Source organism: Tyto alba, unplaced genomic scaffold (genome assembly GCF_018691265.1).
Source record: "Tyto alba isolate M040663 unplaced genomic scaffold, T.alba_DEE_v4.0 Super-Scaffold_40, whole genome shotgun sequence".
Classification (NCBI taxonomy): Eukaryota; Metazoa; Chordata; class Aves; order Strigiformes; family Tytonidae; genus Tyto; species Tyto alba.
The window spans coordinates 49,718,720-49,737,817 of NW_024881316.1; the positions used below are offsets into that span (position 1 = coordinate 49,718,720).

Consider the following 19,098-nt stretch of genomic DNA (forward strand, 5'->3'; position numbering starts at 1 on the left):
CCCACACATGGTCCCGTGTGGGCAGAAAGCCCTGTTCCAGGGGCTGACCACCCCCATCCAGGGCTCAACACCCTCCAAGCCAACCAGCAGCTCTTCAGGAGGGGAAACCCAGCCCACGAAGCCAGTGGAGCTTGGCCAGGAGGGTGGGGGAGCTCCTGCTGGAGCCGGTCCCAGCTTGGTGGCCACCAGGTGACATTGGGGAGGATGCTCTATGGGGGCAGGCAGGCCCCTTTACCTGCAGTGACCCCTTTGGCGGGAGCTCTGGAATCCCTGCTGATGCTCTGTTCCCGCATAGCTGCAACCTCACCCGCCAGCCCTGGGGAGAAGACCTGGTGCCCACGCCCTGGGGACTGCCACCTTTCTCCCCAGCAGTGTTTGCTGATGAGACACACTTGGGGTCATCTCCGGGGACCCTCCTCACCTGCGTGATGGACCCCAGCACCGGCTCTGCCGGGGCAGGTTTGCTACCTTTCATCCTCATGGCCGTGCTGAGCAGCCCCTCGATGCAGAAATCCCTACCCACGGCCTACAGAGACCACTGGGGTCCCCAGGAGCCCACGGGCCTGATCCGGTGTGGGGAATACAGCAACCAGGTCCTACCCAACGGGTTCTGTAAGATCGTGGCCACGCTGCCGCAGGGGGATGAGCAGCGGTGCCCGGACATGTTTCGTTGCACCGCTGAAGTGTCCTACTGGCTCCGTGAGAATGGGGAGGGCAAGCAGCAGATCCTGGCGCTGCAGGAGCTGCTTTCAGACCTACCGGAGGAGCTGAGGAGCCACCGGCATCGCATCAAAGTCCTCGAGCTCCGGGTAAAGGGCTGCCCTTCGGGGACCCCTCGTCCGTGTGGGTGCCCACGGTCCCTCCCCATGATCCCTTCTAGCTCCCAGCAGCTTGCGGGAGGACACCCGGTGAAACAAAACCCGGTGGTGTTCTGACCACGGGCTGGGATACCCATTAAACCCCAGCTGCTCCTACTGTGACGACTCAGGAGCCTGCCAGGGCTGATCTTTCTTAACATAAGCCACGAACGCTTCGGTGTTTTGTCTGTGCTAGCTCCTCCACCTTTGAGCCTGACTAGGAAGGGTTGCTGATCCATCCCATTTCTCAGAACGGGATCCCGGACTAGACCTGGAGGTTTGAGTCTGGAAGGGCCACTTCTCTGATGGCCACGGCTGACCAGGAGAAGCCCTGATCTCCAGCCCATGGCACCCTTCCTGCAGTCTCTTTTCTGATTCTCATCCCACCCTGGCTTCATTCACCAGCCCCGCAGCCTGAAGCTTCACTCTAATACATTTTTTGCCAACCTTATTTAGCACCTCTAAAGCTCTCAGATGTTTGGCACTGCCACAAACACTCGGCTTGGTCCTCGGCAGCGGCGAGCAGCAGCTTGCATGGGGTTGTAGCCAGGAGCGGGGAGGGAACAGGGTGTGTTTTTGCTGGCTGTAGGAGTTGTTTCTCAGCTCAGATGTCTCACCGGGCTGCTGACGAGACGTGCAGAAGAACCAGCAGCAATGCGCCAGCGTCAACCGGCGGGGCCCCGAGACCTCCAAGTGAACAGCACCCTTGTCTTCGTTCTTGGAGATCAGATCTTATATGGTTGGGCTCTGGGGGTGATTTATTCTCTATTTGGCTTCCTTTCACCCTTGCCCTTGGGATGCCTGTTTGGAAAAGCCCCATTTGGGCAGCCCCGTGGGGAGGGCAAGGCCGTGCCGGAGGCTGCAGAGCTGGGTGGGTGTCTGTGCCTTGGGTGTCTCCGTGGGAGCGAGGTGTTCCTGGTGTGGCGGAGGAAAGGAGGGAGGCATGTGGGTCAGGATGGGTGCTCATGCTCAGGCAGACCCACTCGGTGCCCCCCACCCAGAGTCCCCACTCCTGTGTAGGCCCCTGTCCCCCATCATGCCTTCTCACCCACCTTCTGCTGCTTCTCTCCCATTTTCTCCTGGCACTTGCACTGGGACACGCTGGTGCAATAGTTCTTCAGTCTCACAACTTCCCGCACTCATCCCCTGGTGACATTTTTGTCCCTTAGGGCTGTTTAATCTGTCCTTCCCCAATCCCATCTCCTTGTGCTGGCCCCAAAAAACGCTTTGGTGCTACCTGGAGCTGCAGCTCTTTCACCGACCTCTCCAGCTCAGAGCCAAGGAGGGAGATGGTTGGTTATGTACTAAATTTTTTTTTTTTTTTTCCCTGCAGTGTTCATGCTCTCAATCCATTCTTCACTTCCAGGCTCTGAAGCAACCCGTCTAAAGACAAAGTGTCTGGTCCACGCCAGGGTCTCTTCAGAGTCAGAGGGAAGAGGGAGGAAAACCAATCTCCCTCCAGAGATGCTGGTTGCTTGTTGGTGGCTGTAGAGGGAGCTGAGCTGCTGGCCTTGAGCAGGACGCTCGGTGTTCAGGCGAGGGATTTAGATGTGGAGCACGGGCTCTCAGTCCATCTAATGTCCATGCCCAGACTCCTGCACCTCCCTAACCTGCGTGCTGGTCTCCTCCCGCTCACCAGCAGATCCAGCTTGAAGTTTGCTAATGAGTTATACACGTGAACTCACTGGGGAAATACAAACACTCCCAGGTCTTTCCAGCTGCTGGTGTTTATACCCCTCATGCGTGCACATACACCCACACATGGACATGCATGTGCACATGCACATATATGTATATATGCCCGTGCACAGGAGTGTACACCCTGACCTAGACCTGTGAGCCTGGGGCCCACGTCCCACCGGTATCACAGGCACTTAGACCCCACAACACTCGCACGTAGAGGAGAGTGAGATTAGACTGAAAAAGATCAGCTAAGGGAAGAACTGCCGAAGGAGAGAAGAAAGACTGCAGGGATCAGGCTCAGTTGGACGAGGGCACTGACGGGCAGCTGGTTTACACCCTTCTTAACTCCCTCATCTCCCAGTTTCTTACACTCATTCCCCACCCCATTCCATCCTTCCGTCCATCCTCTTTTCCCCACCTTTAGCCTTTCCCCTGAACACCTCATAACCAGTTTTGCCCAGTCTCACAAACCCATAATACTCCTTGTGATCGTGTTCCCCCCTTCTTACCCACTGCAGGGTTCAGGTGGACCCTCTTCAAGGCCACGTCCCAGTAGGTCCTTTCCTGGCCCATTGGCAGTGGCTGAAGCCTCTGCTCTTCCTTATTATCTGCCTTATCACCCACCTGGTAATTTCTATGTCTTTTTGCTTAGTTTTTTTTTACCCCTTTCCTTGCTCTTTGCTATGTTTTTGTACTGAAAAATCCCTAGATAGATAGCAAGTGCTCTCACATCATACCCTGGCTCTCCAGCCCATGCCTGGCAGCAAGGGAGAAGCTGGTGGACAGGGATGTTTCTGGAGAAGCCTCAAAGGGTGGGATTCCTCCTACCCAACTCCAGTGTCTGCCATGCAAGGCTCTCCATGGGATCCAGTGGATCTCGTAGAGATCTGAGCAGTGGATGCAGACATAGATGTTGCTTGGATGGGCCTCTTGGATGTCTCCTGGAGGGTGGGATGAGTTGGGAGAGCGTGTTTCTCCTCGACAGGAGCCCAGGTGAGTGGTTCTGAAGGAGATGTGTCTGCTGTGGGGTCCTCACCCTACAAGGAGAGCACAGGGACACAGGGTCTACCCAAGCGTCTTGGAGCAGCCAGGTCCCAGGTCCTACCTAGGTGTCTCCGAGCGGTCCATACCGGGGGGATAGTGCCAGCAACATGTGTGCCACTAAGACACTGCTGCACTCAGAAAGGGGACATCCTCTGAGAACTTTGGAGATCATTTGTAAAGTTTCAGACCTTGACTGGAAAAGGCCCCAAGCAGCTTGGAAATTGTCCCTGCTTTCTGCAGCGGGGCGGGATGGAGACGTCCAGCCATTTATTCCAACCTCATTATTTTTCCCGTGAGTCTCAAAAAATCAAAGGGGTGGGACACCCAGAAGAAGGAAGAGTAAAACAAAATCTGGAGGGTTTAGCTGGTGGCAAAGAGTGTGTTCTGTCACACTCCCAAGCACTGGAGCGGGGGGAAAAGCAAGAAGCAGAGCTGCATGTTGTGCGGGGAGTTGTAACTGAATAGAGGAAACCAGAGGCAGGGACGGCTGCTGAGCTGCTCGTCTCCACTCCCCACCAGCTTCGGGACTCTCCCGTAAGGATTTTCCTCACCACTTTGGTCCGGCCACTTCCCAATGCCTGTGCCCAGTCCTGCTGTCCTCCTGCATCCCCTGGCATCTCCCAGGAGCTGCCCGGATGAATTCCCCGCTGTGTCAGCCTGGGGAGGTCTCCTCTGCCTCCTTTCCTCCCACCGAGGAGCTCTTGCTTCCTTAATCCGTCTCCATAAATCAGCCTCTGGCTGCTGCTGGTTGGTTTCCCTGGGGTTTGCCATCAGTATTTCTCCGGGAGCTCAGCGTGGGCTTGTCTGTCCAAGCGGAGATGTCTCTCTGAGCTCAGCATCCCTTTCTGGTCTGAGTCAGAGCAACAGGCTCTTCCAGGTCACAGCTCCTCTCGGGCTAACGGGGACACCCAAATTGGGCCAGATGGGTTGACCCCATCTCTGCCACGCTCCCAGTGCAATTTAAGGAGCAAAAGGAACCCCCCCCCTCACCCAGCCCTCCCTGTGCATTTCCAGTCTTATTTTATTTGCATGGCTGGGGCATACACAGAGCAGGACCCCGTGGTGCAAAAATACAGCCCCGGTCCCACTGGTGCTGTGCTGTTTTTAATCAGCAGCAGGAAAAGACAAAAAAAAAAAAAAAAAAAAAAAAAAAAAAAGAGGTTTCAACTGTGGAGGAGGGGACTGTCTGGGAGAAAGCATCATGAGGTTTACTTGGAGAGCTGATGCGTGGGTGAAAGGAGCTGGAAGAAGCCCGTATCAGTCGCAGCTCACAGAGCAGGTTGCGGGGGGCTGCTGATTTATGGTTGGGCCAGAGACATTGCAGTCCTGAGGAGGAAAGCACCGTGCCGTTGCACACCATAATTCCCACTTTGCTACCCCTGCCTATCTAGCTGCTCTGGATTTTGGGATACAGGGGGGTTTGATGGGCTTTTAGCAGGCTCAAGAGGCACTGGGAAGGATATTATAGAGCTGCCAATAGTTATTGGTACGATAAGCCAGCAGCAGTGATGCCACCTCCTGGGAACAGCAAGCTGAGACCTGTCCTGGCAGGAATGGGGATGGAGGTGTGAGCTGGGTCCTGGGAGGAGCTGGAGGGGAAGAAAACATACCCAGGGCATGCAAACCCCTTCCAGCTGAAGGGAACCCCCGACCCTCAGCAGCACCATTGCCGTCGTGATGAGTCAAGCACCAGATCTCTGTGTCCCCACACAGGCCGCACGCTTTCACGGACACATGAAAATCCAGATTTGCCCCTGATGCTGGGGACGGGGAGGTGAGAAAATAAACCAATTTATTCTCAGGGTCTTGGGGTGAGTTGTGAGCCCGAGGTAATGATATGGAGCGGGTGATGGAGGAAGAGATGGACAGGGAAGGGCAGTGCTGGTGGAGAACCAACATCCCTCCACCGCAGCTGGGATTGCTGGACCCTCGGGAGGGGTTGGGGAGCGAGGTGCAGAGCTGTTGCATGGCCCAGAGGAGGAAGGGGGGGGTTCCCAGGCTGCTGTGGGATTTTGGAGGTGCTGTTTAAGGCCTGCTCTGCCATCTAATGGACAGGGAACACTGAAAAAGAGAGGCGAGGGTGTCTGCAGTGACTGCGTCTGGGAAATGTTCGGTGAGCGCCGAGTGGGGCTCGGGGTGTCCATCTCCTTCTATGAGCTTTGGACATCTCCAGCCAGCCTGTGTGTATATTTTACAGAGGGTCAGGGACTGATAGTTCCAAAAACAAGCAACAGAAACATCACAAAAGGAGCTCCTTGCAGAGCGGGGATGTGGTCGTTGCTGTTTACAGGACCCCAAAGAGCAGGAGATGGCTCATCATGCAGTGTGTTGATAAGCTGTGGAGCTCATTAAAGTGTTCTAAAACATTACACGGTTCGAAGGGAGATCAAACAGCCTTTTGGGGGGAAAACCCAGCTGTGGTGGCATTGCTAAATACGTGGAGGTTGCATCCATGTCGCAACAGGTTGCAGACTGAAGGGTGTCGGGAGAGGAATCCTATCTGCTCGCCCTGCTCTTGCAGTCCTAGGCCTGAGCGTAGATGTCCTGCCTGCACCAGAGACTGGGAATATCAAGTTACCAGTGGCCCCATGGTGGACTGGGGGCTGGTGTGGGGCCACAGGGTGAAAGTGAGGGTGCAGATACCACCCTCGGGGTCCTTGGTCTCTGAGGGTGCACGCAGCGATTGCTCCTCTGCCTCCTTGCTGCCCTTCCTGCCCATCCCCTGGGGGTTCTGGGGCTATGCCCCCCACTCCACGCCAATCCCCAGGCATCCCCCCCCCCACCCCATCCCACTTTTCTCCTCGCCAGCAGCACGAGGAGGCGGCCGGCCAGAACCACATCTTGGCTCAGCAGGTGCAGGACCTGGAGCATCGGTGCAAGCGAGGCCAGCACCCTGCAGCACGTCCAGGCCACGCTGCTCTACGACATGCAGGCACAGATAAACAACATTTCCATCCTGACCGACCGGGCCCGGCACAATCCCACGTGCCTTGGCCCTGCTGAGATGAGGCTGCAGGAGGAGATGCCCCAGCCAGGTGATGGGGAGCTGCTGGGGCCAGCTGGGAGGGGGATGCTTCACCCTTACCTAAAATGATAGAATTCCTTGGGTTGGGAGGGACCTTAAAGATCATCTCATTCCAACCCCCCTGCCCCGGGCAGGGCCCCCTTCCCCGGGCAGGGCCCCCTTCCCCCAGCCCAGGGGGCTCCCAGCCCCGTCCAACCTGGCCTTGAACCCTTCCAGGGAGGGGGCACCCACAGCTGCTCTGGGGGACTGAAGGAAAAGGCCATGGGAAAACTGCTTTAAATCCCCTCTGCATTGGCCAGGAGTCTGCTCTCACCCACCCTGTCTTTCTAAGGCATCCAGGAGGGCTCCTCAGAGCAAGGGACACCACTGGGGATGGCTTCCATGGTGTCTAGGAGAGGGGTCCTGTCCCTCAGTGCCTCTTTTTTCTCTCCATGGATGGTGTGAGATGCTCGCAGGGACCAGGTCAGGCTCTGACAACCAGGTTGGCATTGCTCCCACCATCACCCCACCAGCAGTCAGCTGCACGAGCCTTCCTCCCAGATCCAGGGATTGTTTTCCCATCCAAAAAAAAAAAAAAAAAAAAAAAAAAAAAAATTTTTGTTTCTTCAAAAATTCACAGCGTGAAATTAGGGCTTTGGTGAAACTCTTCAACTTTGAAAAACAACTGTTTTCTGTTATTTTTCACACGCTCTTTTTTTTAATGAATGCATTTAGATTTTTGCTAGGTATTTGGTTGTTTTCCTTGTTAGTCCCTGGAATGTTTTCTTTGTTTTTTTAGCAAATATGGGAACTTTCAATTAAAAAATTCAAGATTCAGTTTGACTGAAGCCCCATTTTCTACCAAAGAACCCACCGCCATGAAAACATTTTGACCAGGGCCTATCATAGCCAGGAGGTGCAAAGCTCAACCTTGAGGTGCTGAAAGAGAAACTGAGTTGCTTTTGCAACCTGTTCCAGCCTCTGCTCTGTCATAAGGGGGTGGTGATCTTCGAAAAGACACGACTAGACGTGCCGGTCTGGTCCCCATGCCCCAAATCCCATCTCCTGCAGATGATGACCAGGAGGAACTTTGGAGAAGGACGAAGTGATACTTCTTCTGACTTGTCTTCCAGCCTTTGGTTGAGGGACTTGTTGGGACAGCGTCAATCTTCTCCAGCGAGAAGTGGGCTGGATGGGATGACTCAGGCACGCAGCTCAACTGCTATCGGCTTTCACTTACCAACCTTGACCTGATTTGAGCTGGTGGTGGGAAAGCCATGTTACTTCTCCCCCCGAGTCATTGAGTTTAAGTCTTGTCTGTTGTGCTCCTTTCAAGCTCTTTTGGCCATCCATGTCGTGGTGGAGGTAGCATGAGCAGCTCCGCCGGTGCCTCTGAGCGCTGAGCAAGAAGTGCTCTGTGCAAAACCAGGCCATCAGAGTGGGTGCCTACACCCATGACCACCACCCGCAAGCCAGAGCTGGGATTCATCTCAATAACTTGACATCAACAGGATGGTGACTTCTCTGGCCCAGAGGATGCCAGCCCAAGTGCAGCTGGTTGATGCAGCATCATTTAGCTAACTAACTTCAGGTGGGATCGGGCTCTGCCCACTGTCCCAGTTGCTTGCTGGGTCTAGATTGTTTCTCCCTGACTTGCTGCCCACGACTGGTTTCTCCCACGTGCTTCCCCTGCAGCAGCACTGCTGGTTGGTGCCAACCTCCAAGGATGTCCCCAGTTTACCACCAGCCTGCAGCCCACAGGGGACCCTCCCAGCCACCACGCTCTCCAGTGGGTGGGCTGGAACGTTACAGCTCTTCACCCATCATTCCCCCCCACCCCCAGCTTAATTTCCCATTCACAAGGAGCTTTCATTGTCTGCCAGTCCCATGGTCTCATCCTTTCTTTGTGCTTCATGGAAGGGTAATCTTCTATGCATGCTTTCTGCCTTCCTTCAGGGTCCTGGTTCTCCCAGGGGTCCCAGTCTGGTTTTCAGGCCACGCTGTGCTTCAGGCTGGGCTAGCCGGGGGAGTAAAAGGAAGGGAAGCTGCCTTTGTGCCTTTCTTTCTAAAGATGGGATTCATCCCACCAGGGAGGCTCAGCTCACGGGTGAAGATGCTTCGTGTTGGGTGGCTACAGGAGTGTGTTTCCATGTCAGCTGGCCGTTTGAGATAACAAGGCAAACAGCGTGCAGACTGAGAGCAATTCAGCGTGCTCCCTCCACCGCTATGACCAGGATCTCAGTTCAGCTGACACGTAGTGCCATCCGAAATACTCTGGAGCATCCGAGACATCCACGTAAGCCTGGCAGATAGAAGACAGGACCTACACAGGACAGCTGGAAGCCAGCCCCAGGCCATCTCAGGTGTCACCATGCATCTTTGTGCAGGCAACTCAGCTGAGAAACTTTGGTAGGTGATGGAGGGAGACAGGGAGAGCGGCTCTTCCCTCCCCTCCCACGTAAAACCAGGATGAACTGCCCTCTGCAGAAGCCTGTCTCTAAAGACTAGCTGAGACCTCCCACCTGATGGCCGGCGTCAGGTGAAATAAATCCCACCTGACATATCCCAGTTGAAAACATCTTTGGGTTCTCCGGAATGATTTTGATCCCTTTGCCTTGTAAGACAAAACCTGCAGCAGCAGTTTGGGAGACAAAAAAACTTCCCGCTATTACCTGCACCGACCGTTGCCGGAGAACCAGTCAATTCTTTGGCAGTGTGTAAGACGTTTTGGTGTGAGGTATCATCTGAGTCTGGCAAAGTGCATACCACCTGTGTGTTGCCATTACAAACCCAGTTGAACTGAAGGCCGTTCCTCAGCCACAGACTCCCGAAGTGCCGATCTGTGCTAATGAACCTGATCACCGATAAGCCGCTTGCACTCAGTCATGAAGCCGGCGTGCTGCAGAGGTTTTCAGCTGCAGAAGCAGCCCTCTGCATCCAGGATTATTTGCCCGGCTCTGCGTTACGATGGCACGGGAACGATGCTGGCTGTGGTTGCGTGCCCTTTTCTCCGGGCTCTGTGCTAACCCCCGTGTTTCTCTGCTCTCTCGCTCAGAGGTGAAGCACGCCAGGATCTGCCCCATCGACTGTGGTTCCGTTTACTACAAGGGGCTCCGGCAGTCTGGGGTCTGCAGCGTCATGCCCTCGGTCGGAGGGATGCCCGTTGAAGTGCTGTGTGAGATGGACACTGAAGGTACCGCGGGAGGCACCCACAGCATCTTCCAGCAGAGCTTTGGGTGGGGTTTGTCTAACCTGAGAGTTGTATCTTATATCTGAGCTATTTCTAAGTTCCTTTACAGTCAGTGAGAGTAACATCTCCAAGCAGGGCTCTTCTCCAGGGACAGAGGCCTCATCCTCTCTCCTGACCAAAGGAGGGGTTTGGATGAATACTTCACACCAGACATTATGGCTGGGATTCAGTTGCCTAAATACAGGTGTTCAATGCTCTTTGGGATGTCCTCGTGCATCCAAGATATTTGCAACACGCTAGTGGACGTGACACAGGGTTTAGGGGGAGAGAAGCCCTTCTGGGGTAGCAGCTGGTCCCTGGGGGGTATCTGGAGCATCTCCAGCTAGTTGAGGGCTATGCGTGGCAACCAGGAGTTGTAGCTGTGTTGAAGTGATGGGGTATAGGAAACTCTCCCACAGACACTTTGGAGTGTAAACAAATGAGCAGGTGACCTCCCACACCCTTATTATCTAAATAGCCATACAGAGCACATCACTGACATCCCAAGGCACAAACTTACTAACAAAATTAGCTTGTGTCCTGGGTTGAGTGAGTGGTGGAGTTTTTTGGTGGCAGGGGAGGGGGCTATCGGGGCGGCCCCCTGTGAGAAGCTTCTCGAAGCTCCCCCAGCTCCACGTCAGCTCCACTTCTGTTTGGGAAATTGAGCCAATCGGCTGCGCCTCTGCGAGAACGTATTTAAGAAGGGACGTGGTGACGGGCAGTGGGACTGGTGAGGAGGAGTTGCTGCAGCTGCATGAACACCAAGGTCAGTGGAGGAACGGAGGAAGAAAGGAGGGGGGAGGTGTGCTGGAGCAGAGACCCCCCTGTATCCTGTGGGGAGACGGCAGGGCAGCCCCCCCCTGCTACCGCTGGAGATCTACGGTGGAGCAGACATTGATTTATGGCCTGTTGCTCCTGCTCACATGATCAAGGTTCTGTGCCCGAAGAAGGCCGGGGTCTCGTGGGAAAAGGCAGCCCCACTGCTGTAATTCAGCGCTGGGAGGATTGCAGCATGCGGGGGAGTCCCACGCCGGAGCAGCTCGGGAAGGGCTGCAGCCGTGGGAGGGAATCCAGTCAGAGGAAGTTGGTGACCCATGACGGAGCAGTGTGGGGAACGCTGCGGCCCGTGGGAGGAATTCATGTCGGAGAAAGTTTGTGGAGGACTGTCTCCTGTGAGAGAGGGACCACGATGGAGCAGGAGGAACAAGTTTCGGACACTCCCCTCACCGAAGATGAAGAAAGTGGCAGCGCTGACTGCACCCCCCATTCCCTGCCCCTGCGTCACTGGGGGAGGAGGTAGAGATATCGGGAGCAGAGCTGAGCCCAGGAAGAAGGGAGGGGTGGGGGGAAGGTGTTCTCAAGATGGGGCAATGCTTCTCACTGCCCTACTGATATGTGTTGTTAGTGTCTGTAATAAATGTATGTTCTTTTTTTTCTTCCCCTAACGAGTCTGCCTTTTGCTCGTGATCATAAAAGGGGGATTTTCCCCCATCCCAGTCCTATCTCGAACCCCAAGCCTGGCTCTCTGTCCCTTCTCATTGCCGGAGGGGAAGGGAGAGAGAGGTGCTGCATGGTGGTTGGCTGCCAATCAAGCCTAAACCACAACAGCTTGTAACACTTGAGTTTGGGGAGAACAATGACAATTGTCAGAGAAATGGGGTGGTGGATTGTCAGTCCCTTGTCCCATGGATCTACTCCAGCCCAGAAGGATGTATCACATCAACACGTCCCATGCTGGACGAAGGGGGTTCAGCTACACACATGTAGGCATCTTGCCTGTTGGAGGATCTACAGGTGATTGCAGCTTTGGGATGCACGTGCTCATTAAGAAACAGGCTGTTCAGACAGTGTGGTCTCTGTTATGTCATTACTATTATTTGCATGACCATCAGCACAATCCCAGACACTGTAGAGTGACAGGCTGTACAAACAGTGAATAAAAAGGTGGCCCCGGTCCCATCCCTTCCCCCCAACCCCTACCCCAAGTGTACAATATTGGAATAAAATGAAAGAGGAGAGAGGAATTTGGACAGATGGGAGAGCAGATGGAGACAGTGAGACGATGCTGGGAGAGCTCGTGTGTCTCTGTGGCACTGCAGGAACAGAACGTAATAATCTCCAAACTCCAGGATCTCTAGTTTGTTCCAGTCCCAAAACATTTTCCTCCCCAAAACTACCAGCTCCCTCTCATTTAAAACCACCTTAAGATCTGGGACAGTCAACAGGGGAACATCACCATGAACCAACACGGGAGAGGTGGGAGCCCTTTTCCATGAGCTATGATGAGCATCCTATTTTATCCCCGTGCAGCAACCAACGCTGGGTTTTGCCACTTGGTGGGAGGACACATGATAAGGAGACACCTTGCTGAGTTGGAGGTGGATCCTCAGAGGTCACATCAGTAAGGGGACTGTCTGGGACCCTGGGATGCTCCCCGGAGACTCCCATTTTATGTTATCTCTCTCCTGGCAGGTGGGGGCTGGACAGTCATCCAGAGGCGTCAGGATGGCTCAGTTGACTTCAACAGGACCTGGAATGAGTACAAGGAGGGCTTTGGGGACCTCGGTGGCGAGTTCTGGCTGGGCAACGAGAACATCCACAAGGTGACAAGCCAAGGGGACTGCTCTCTGCGTATTGACCTGGAGGACTGGAACAACAAACACAAGCATGCCTTCTACCATGTCTTCAGGTAGAAAGTGGGGTGGCCTTCCCTGATTCTCATAGACACAACCGGTTCAATGTCAGGAGACTTTTGGGCACGGGAACCCTGTTGTGCTCAGAGTGACTCTGTCTAGAGAGCTTTTCTGACCGGGTCCAGGCTGTCTATCCTTTCTTCCTCACCTGGATTTACCACTAAATTTTGCTCCAGGCTGAAGCCTAGATGTGAGCTAACAAATGTGTGGTGTCGTTTGGCCATGGCCAACATCCACAGCCCCAGGAGAAGGGATCTGTAGGACCAGGTGGAGAGTCTCCAGGTGCTTAGGGGTATTTTTTCTGCCAGATGTATTGAGCTGTCTGTCAAAACCAGGGGTTTGAATCCCATGGTTTTGCTGGGCAGGTCCTCCGGCATCTCTATGGTTTAGAGTCGTATTTTGATTTTTGACCCTCTCTACTTATGGTTTCTACTTGCTGGACCAGATGTAATGTCCTTCAGTGTCTACCACTCTTCCCCTCCTCTGGTGTTTTATTTATCTATACCACATCAGCCACATCCTTCTTAATCAGGGATGACCAGGTCTGTCTAGACTACTTCCCTGTCTGTACTGGAAATGCTTGTGGGTGACTGCGGAGTAACCTGTCATGGGACTATGTCCAAGGGAGCACTGCACCTTATGGACACTTGAAGCTTGAGGGCTTTGAGTAGACCCCAAAATTGCTGAAAATGCTGGAAAAAAATTCCCATTGCCTGAATGTGCCACGAAGCATCCTCCACCAGCAAATGTGTGCTCTGAATGGTCGCCCCAACTTTTCTCATCAGACATTACATGCAATGGCAGTGACCTTCAGCCTTTGCTAGCCCAGGGGGAAATTACTAATTAGCTCAGTCTGAGTGAAGAGCGGGATGCTTGTTATGTGAAGAAGAGGCAGTGTTGTGTAATTAGAGGGACTGTCTTGCCAAAGCTGCCGCTGTCCTTTATTGTGGTTTTAGAGTCACGGTCTGCCCAGTTCAGACCTATAACAAGTGCCCTGAGTCATGACAAAATCATGCCCATCCCCCAGAAGGGAAAAATACAGCATCTTTGGCTTCTAGAGGTGATGAATCATAGCAGGGAGGCTGGCCAGAGCAGCTCGATGATTGCTAGGTGATCACACCAGGAATGCAGTACTGGGGTTAGAAAGGAGACTCAAACACTCCCCATTAAATAGTCCCACCTTGGTTGCTTGCAGCATTGAGGACGAGGAGAACTATTACCGCCTGCACGGGGACGGGTTCAGTGGGAGGGTGGAGGATTCCTTTGCCTGGTACCACAACTAGAGGAGCTTCAGCACACCCGACTCGGGGAACATCTGCGCCGAGATTTCCCACGGAGGCTGGTGGTACCACCAGTGCTTTTTCTCCAACCTCGACAGGGTGTACTACAAGGTAAGGTGGAGGGACGAAGACACAAGGTGCTTTTTCTCCAACTTCAATGGGGTGTACTACAAGGTGAGGTGGAGGGATTAGAATGCAGATGTTAGCACACGAGGTCCAGGGCTGGGAGGAGGATGTTGGTCCCCACATTATATCAATCCTTCCTGGCTTGACCAGCCTCTGGTCTCCAGAGAGGGAACAAAACAAGTGCTGGGCACCAAGGCAGCCCAGGCTTTCCAGTGCCATGGGCCAGACACGAGCGTCAAGCCACCTCTGCACGCTGGGTTTTGGGACCGCGTGTTAGAAACTTGTGGTACAGGTGATTCACACAGCCTGGGATGGATGGATGCCAGCTCCACTGGGACCATTTGAAAAATGCTGTGTTCTTCTCACAGCATTGCCATTAAGTGCTTTGCTCCAATGTTTCAGGGCAATTGGTTTCCTGATGCTCCCATCCAGACGATGCTGCCATGATTTTCCCGTGCCTGATCATCCTTTTTTCCGTGCATCACAGGGTGGCTGATACTCCATTAAAGACCTCAAGATCCTGGGGCCAGATGGTATCGTGTTGTACTCGTGGAAGGACATGACTACTACTCCCTGAGGAAAGTGGTCATGATGATTGGACCACTCAATTTCCGGCCCCACATCTCCCCATGAAGGAGCCCGGGACATCCTTCATTTCATCTCACATTGAACGTTTTGGACAGAGGGCTGGAAATAGTTTGCTGTGAGCAAAAACTGATGCTGGAGATCCCCAAGGGACTGAACCACCGTGCCTGCTGATGCTTGGTTGCTTTCAAGAGAATTGAACCAACAGCCGAGTTGTCAAGACCTTCCACAAGCGTTCGGGTGATGAAAGCTCTCCTAAAAACATGGAGGTGATTGATGAGAAGGGCTTTCTAAGACAAGAATGTCGCTTACTTGTTCGCTGGGTAGTAGCACTCCTTGGAGGGCTTGGGCATCCCCAAGGCTTGGGACTAAATCCCGTTGACTGAGTGATGGGAGTCAGCCACACCCTGAGGCTGGACGTTACACTGGATGGAGATGTTGTACGCTCTGGCTACCAACCCAACGGTATTTTAGAGGGAAGAAAAGAACCAGCAATCCTGTATGAGTTTTTCACGTGGGATGCGATGGACCAGTTCTTGCGCTGGGAGATGAGCAGCTCTCCAGTCCCGGCGGAGTTTTTCTGTTCACGTCACTGAGTCTGTAGGTCCCCCACCCCAGGGATGGCCTAGGGTGGCCCCCAGGTGCTGAGATGGCCCTGAGGAAAGCCAGGAGAGCCAACATGCATCGCCCAGAGGTGGCATGAGGGGCAAACAAGGAGGAAGGTCTGTAGTGGCCCTCACCTTCTCTGAAAAGGGTTGTTACACACACGGACTGGCTGCGATAATGACACTCCAAACGAAAAGATTTAAAACCAAAAAATGTGTAAGGTTTTCCATTTTGCCATTCCGTTTTTACCTCTCGGTTCTTTCTCCAGCAAAGAACTTCTGATGAATTTTCTGTCCAGCATAAAAGTGGTCTGCAGGAATGATCAGGCGTGATTTTAAGTCCTTTTAAACTGCCTTACTCCAGATAAAGAAGATTCCCTGCTGCTGTCTTTTAATTTTCTGTTTGTAGCTACAAAGAGTGACCCTCCTTTTTTTCCTGACTTTGCCTCCTCGCAGGATCAAGAGTTGGAGGCTGGGACTGGGCCTCAGCCCTGATTGTGTTTGGTGATGAATATTTAATTAAATTACCTTTTTCCTGTTTCATGTGTGCGGATGAGTTCAAAGAAGGTTCAGCGAAAGGGAAGGGCAGATGTGTTAGAGTCAAAGCACCGTTCCTCCCAACTACCTGTCTCCTGTTTGATGCTCTGCTGGCTTCCTGATGGTTTCTGTAGCTTTTACACTATTCTGGACTGTGTTTTGCCCGAAACCTAATTTTTCATGACCGAATCAGGCAAAGAAGTTATCTTCCAAGAATCCTACAAGCTAATAACCCCAAAATAATAAAACAGCATTATTTGTCTTTTCCTCTGCTAGGTTTGCCTTGGTAGTCTTCCTTGGGGGTGGGGGGTTGTTCCCAAGACATATCTGGTGGCGTTTGGGGTCTGGGCTGGTCTATGCTGCTCTTGTACCGTCACTTGCCATGAACACCTGGGCACTACCAGCAGTGGGAGGAGAGCTTTCTTGCCTCGTGGCACACTCTTCTGTGATATAATGCCTTTCCTTCGGGACCTGCCCTTCCTGCTTTGGACTGCAGGCATTCAAAAGTCCATGATCTCCCCTGGTTAAGCAATACCCTACTAAGAGACTAATACATCCCTTGAATAAGCAACAACCTAATTAACTAGCGAACGCATTATCATTATTAATCTGCAATCTGGTTTTACACGTTATTAAACACAACAATAAAGGTATCGCTCTTAAACCTTATGAATCTCATACTACCACTGTTGAATTAGTTTCACTGTCCTTCTCTCCCCACACCTCTTCATGCCAGGGTAGCAAGTGTCTCCCTTTTTACCCTCTTGCACTAAGTCTTTCGGACACAGCCCTGACGGAGAGACCAGTGAGTTGTCAAAGGGCTCCCCACGCAGTTGGGTACCCGGGTCAATGTCACCACCGTCTGTAGGCATCATTCCCCTGACCACCGAAAGATCCCATCCTTCTGTGTTCCCTACCTGATTTCGTAACTTATTCCTCTTTTTTTTTTTTTTTTTTTTTTTGTTTCCTATTTCTACATTAGAACTTTTTTTCAGCCCAATCTGCCCCTACTTACTTCTTTTTTTTTCCTTATTGGTCCCAAATCTGCTACATCCAAACTCAAATTTGTTATATCTGATGTCATGATTGAGTCAGTCTTGCCCTTCTGTGGCATTACTGATATGGTTGCCTGGGTACAGGTGTCTTTGCAAGACTCTACACCCCAAAGCTCCCCTACAATTACATCATTCGTACTGGAGTACACTCTCTAAGATGAATTGTCCTACATCAGACATGACTCCTCCACCTTGCCCAAACAACTTCTCATGCACAGATAATCTGCACGCCAGAGGAAAAGACAGGAGAACATGATTTTCATACTGGCTTGGAGTTCACACAACATCATTTTAGTTTGGATATTAGGAAAAAAATTTCTTCACCAAAAGGTTTATCGAGCGCTGGCCCAGGCTGCCCAGGGCAGTGGTGGAGTCCCCATCCCTGGAGGGATGTAAAAGACGTGTGGATGTGGCGCCTGGGGACGTGGGTTAGTGGTGGGCTCGGCAGGGTGAGCCGAGCGGTTGGACTCGATGATCTGAAAGGTCTTTTCCAACCTAAATGATTCTGTGAATCCGTGATTCTATGATCTCTGCCCTTGAACAGTTATAATCACTTCCCCACAGGTTCCCCGCAGAGGCCCCAGCTAGTTATGACGCCCAACGCTCCAGCTGCACCCCTTGCACACCGGTGCCAGCTTACCACGATTGAATGGCTGGTACTTTGTCCAGATTTGCAATTTCTGAGAAACCAGTACGAGGTTATGGACTGGAGGAAGGTCATCAAAAGGCAGAACTGTCCCTCACAGTGTCGATGACACATGAGCCAGGGAAGGCTCCGAGAGCCCAGCAGCGGGTTGGTGGCAGGAGGATTCACCTCTTCTCTCGGTGTCCCGGAGGCACTTCCAGGATGCTGTTTCTGTAGGTGCTTTGCCCTGTTTTGTGTCACTTCGCAATGGTGGGCACTTGTTTCCTCACACACAGGTCAGCAATCCAGCGACGCTTGTCGTGTCTGCTCTGAAGGACACCCAGGTATCCTCTGATGTTCGGGAGGCGCAACTCATAGCACAGCTCTTGCTTGGGATGGGATTTAGGCGTGGGATTGCATCTGGCTTTTCAAACAGGAGAGGTGGGATCAGGTGCAGAAGGTCTGACCCGTTCTCAGCCCTGACAGTCTGGCAAGTGCCATGAAATATCTCCCTGGGAGGTTTCTTGATGGCATCAAACCTTTGCTTTGTGCTTTCCCCTTGTATGTCATGGCTGTGACTGCAGGATGGTGCTTTGAGAGAGGACTCTGCCATATAGGCATTACCATATAGGTCTCCATTACCTCCTCTCCAATGTTGCAGGATGCCCAGGTGTGATGGTCATCAAATAATCCTTGGTGAGGTGGCCACAGCCAAAGGGCTGGATCTTCATATACCTTGGGGGTGGAGAGAAAGAGCCAGGGAGCGAGAAGAACAGAGCAGTTAAACCTTAGCTATTCTAAATCGCAGTGCTGAAAACACTGGAAAAGAGATTAAAACGTGATCAGTTTAGGGAGGGGATTATCTGAGGTGGACAAAAAGCTGGATGCAGGAAGAAGATCCAGCCCACCTCTGTCTTTAGGCTAAGCCGTCATTATCTCTCCCTCTTGGCAGCAAGGGGAGAAAAACAAGCCCAGCAGGTCGAGGGAGGGGATTGTCCCCCTCTGCTCCGCTCTGGGGAGCCCCCCCTGCAGTGCTGGGGCCAGCTCGGGGGCCCCCAACAGCAGAAGGACCCGGAGCTGCTCGAGCGGGGCCAGAGGAGGCCACGGAGATGCTGGGGGGGCTGGAGCAGCTCCCCTGGGGGGCCGGGCTGAGAGAGTTGGGGGGGTTCAGCCTGGAGAAGAGAAGGCTCCGGGGGGACCCTGAGAGTGGCCTCCCAGGGCTTAAAGGGGGGACAGGGAAAGTGGGGAGGGACTGTGGATCAGGGGGGTGTAGTGGTAGGACAAGGGGTGATGGCTTTGAAACTGAAAGAGGGGAGATTCCTATTAGATGTAAAGAAGAAATCGTTCCCTGTGCGGGGGGCGAGGCGCTGGCCCAGGGTGCCCAGAGCAGCTGTGGCTGCCCCCTCCCTGGAAGGGTTCAAGGCCAGGTTGGACGGGGCTGGGAGCCCCCTGGGCTGGGGGAAGGGGGCCCTGCCCAGGGCAGGGGGTGCCACTGGGGGGGCTTTAAGGTCCCTTCCCACCCAAACCGGTCTGTGATTCTGTGAGTCTTTGCTGGAGCACTGGCCACATTCATCAGGGTTCAGGCCATGGAGCAGGATGATCTGAGATGCAGTTGGGCACGGGTGAGGTGTGTTTCTGCTCCAGGTGCCTGGAGAGAGTCGAGAGTTTCTAGAATGTGCATCCTGACACTGTCAGCATTTTGCTTTGCCTGGTTTTGTCTCACCCTGATCCTCTTTGGCGTGACCAAGAAGAGCTCTGCTCTTCTGGCTCTGCTC

The 19,098-nt window shown here is 53.2% G+C and overlaps 1 pseudogene; it reads left to right on the plus strand.

Annotated features, from left to right (window-relative positions):
- The first annotated feature begins 428 nt into the window (after nucleotides 1-428).
- Nucleotides 429-14,549, plus strand: LOC116964726 (annotated as a pseudogene).
- The last annotated feature ends 4,549 nt before the right edge of the window (nucleotides 14,550-19,098 follow it).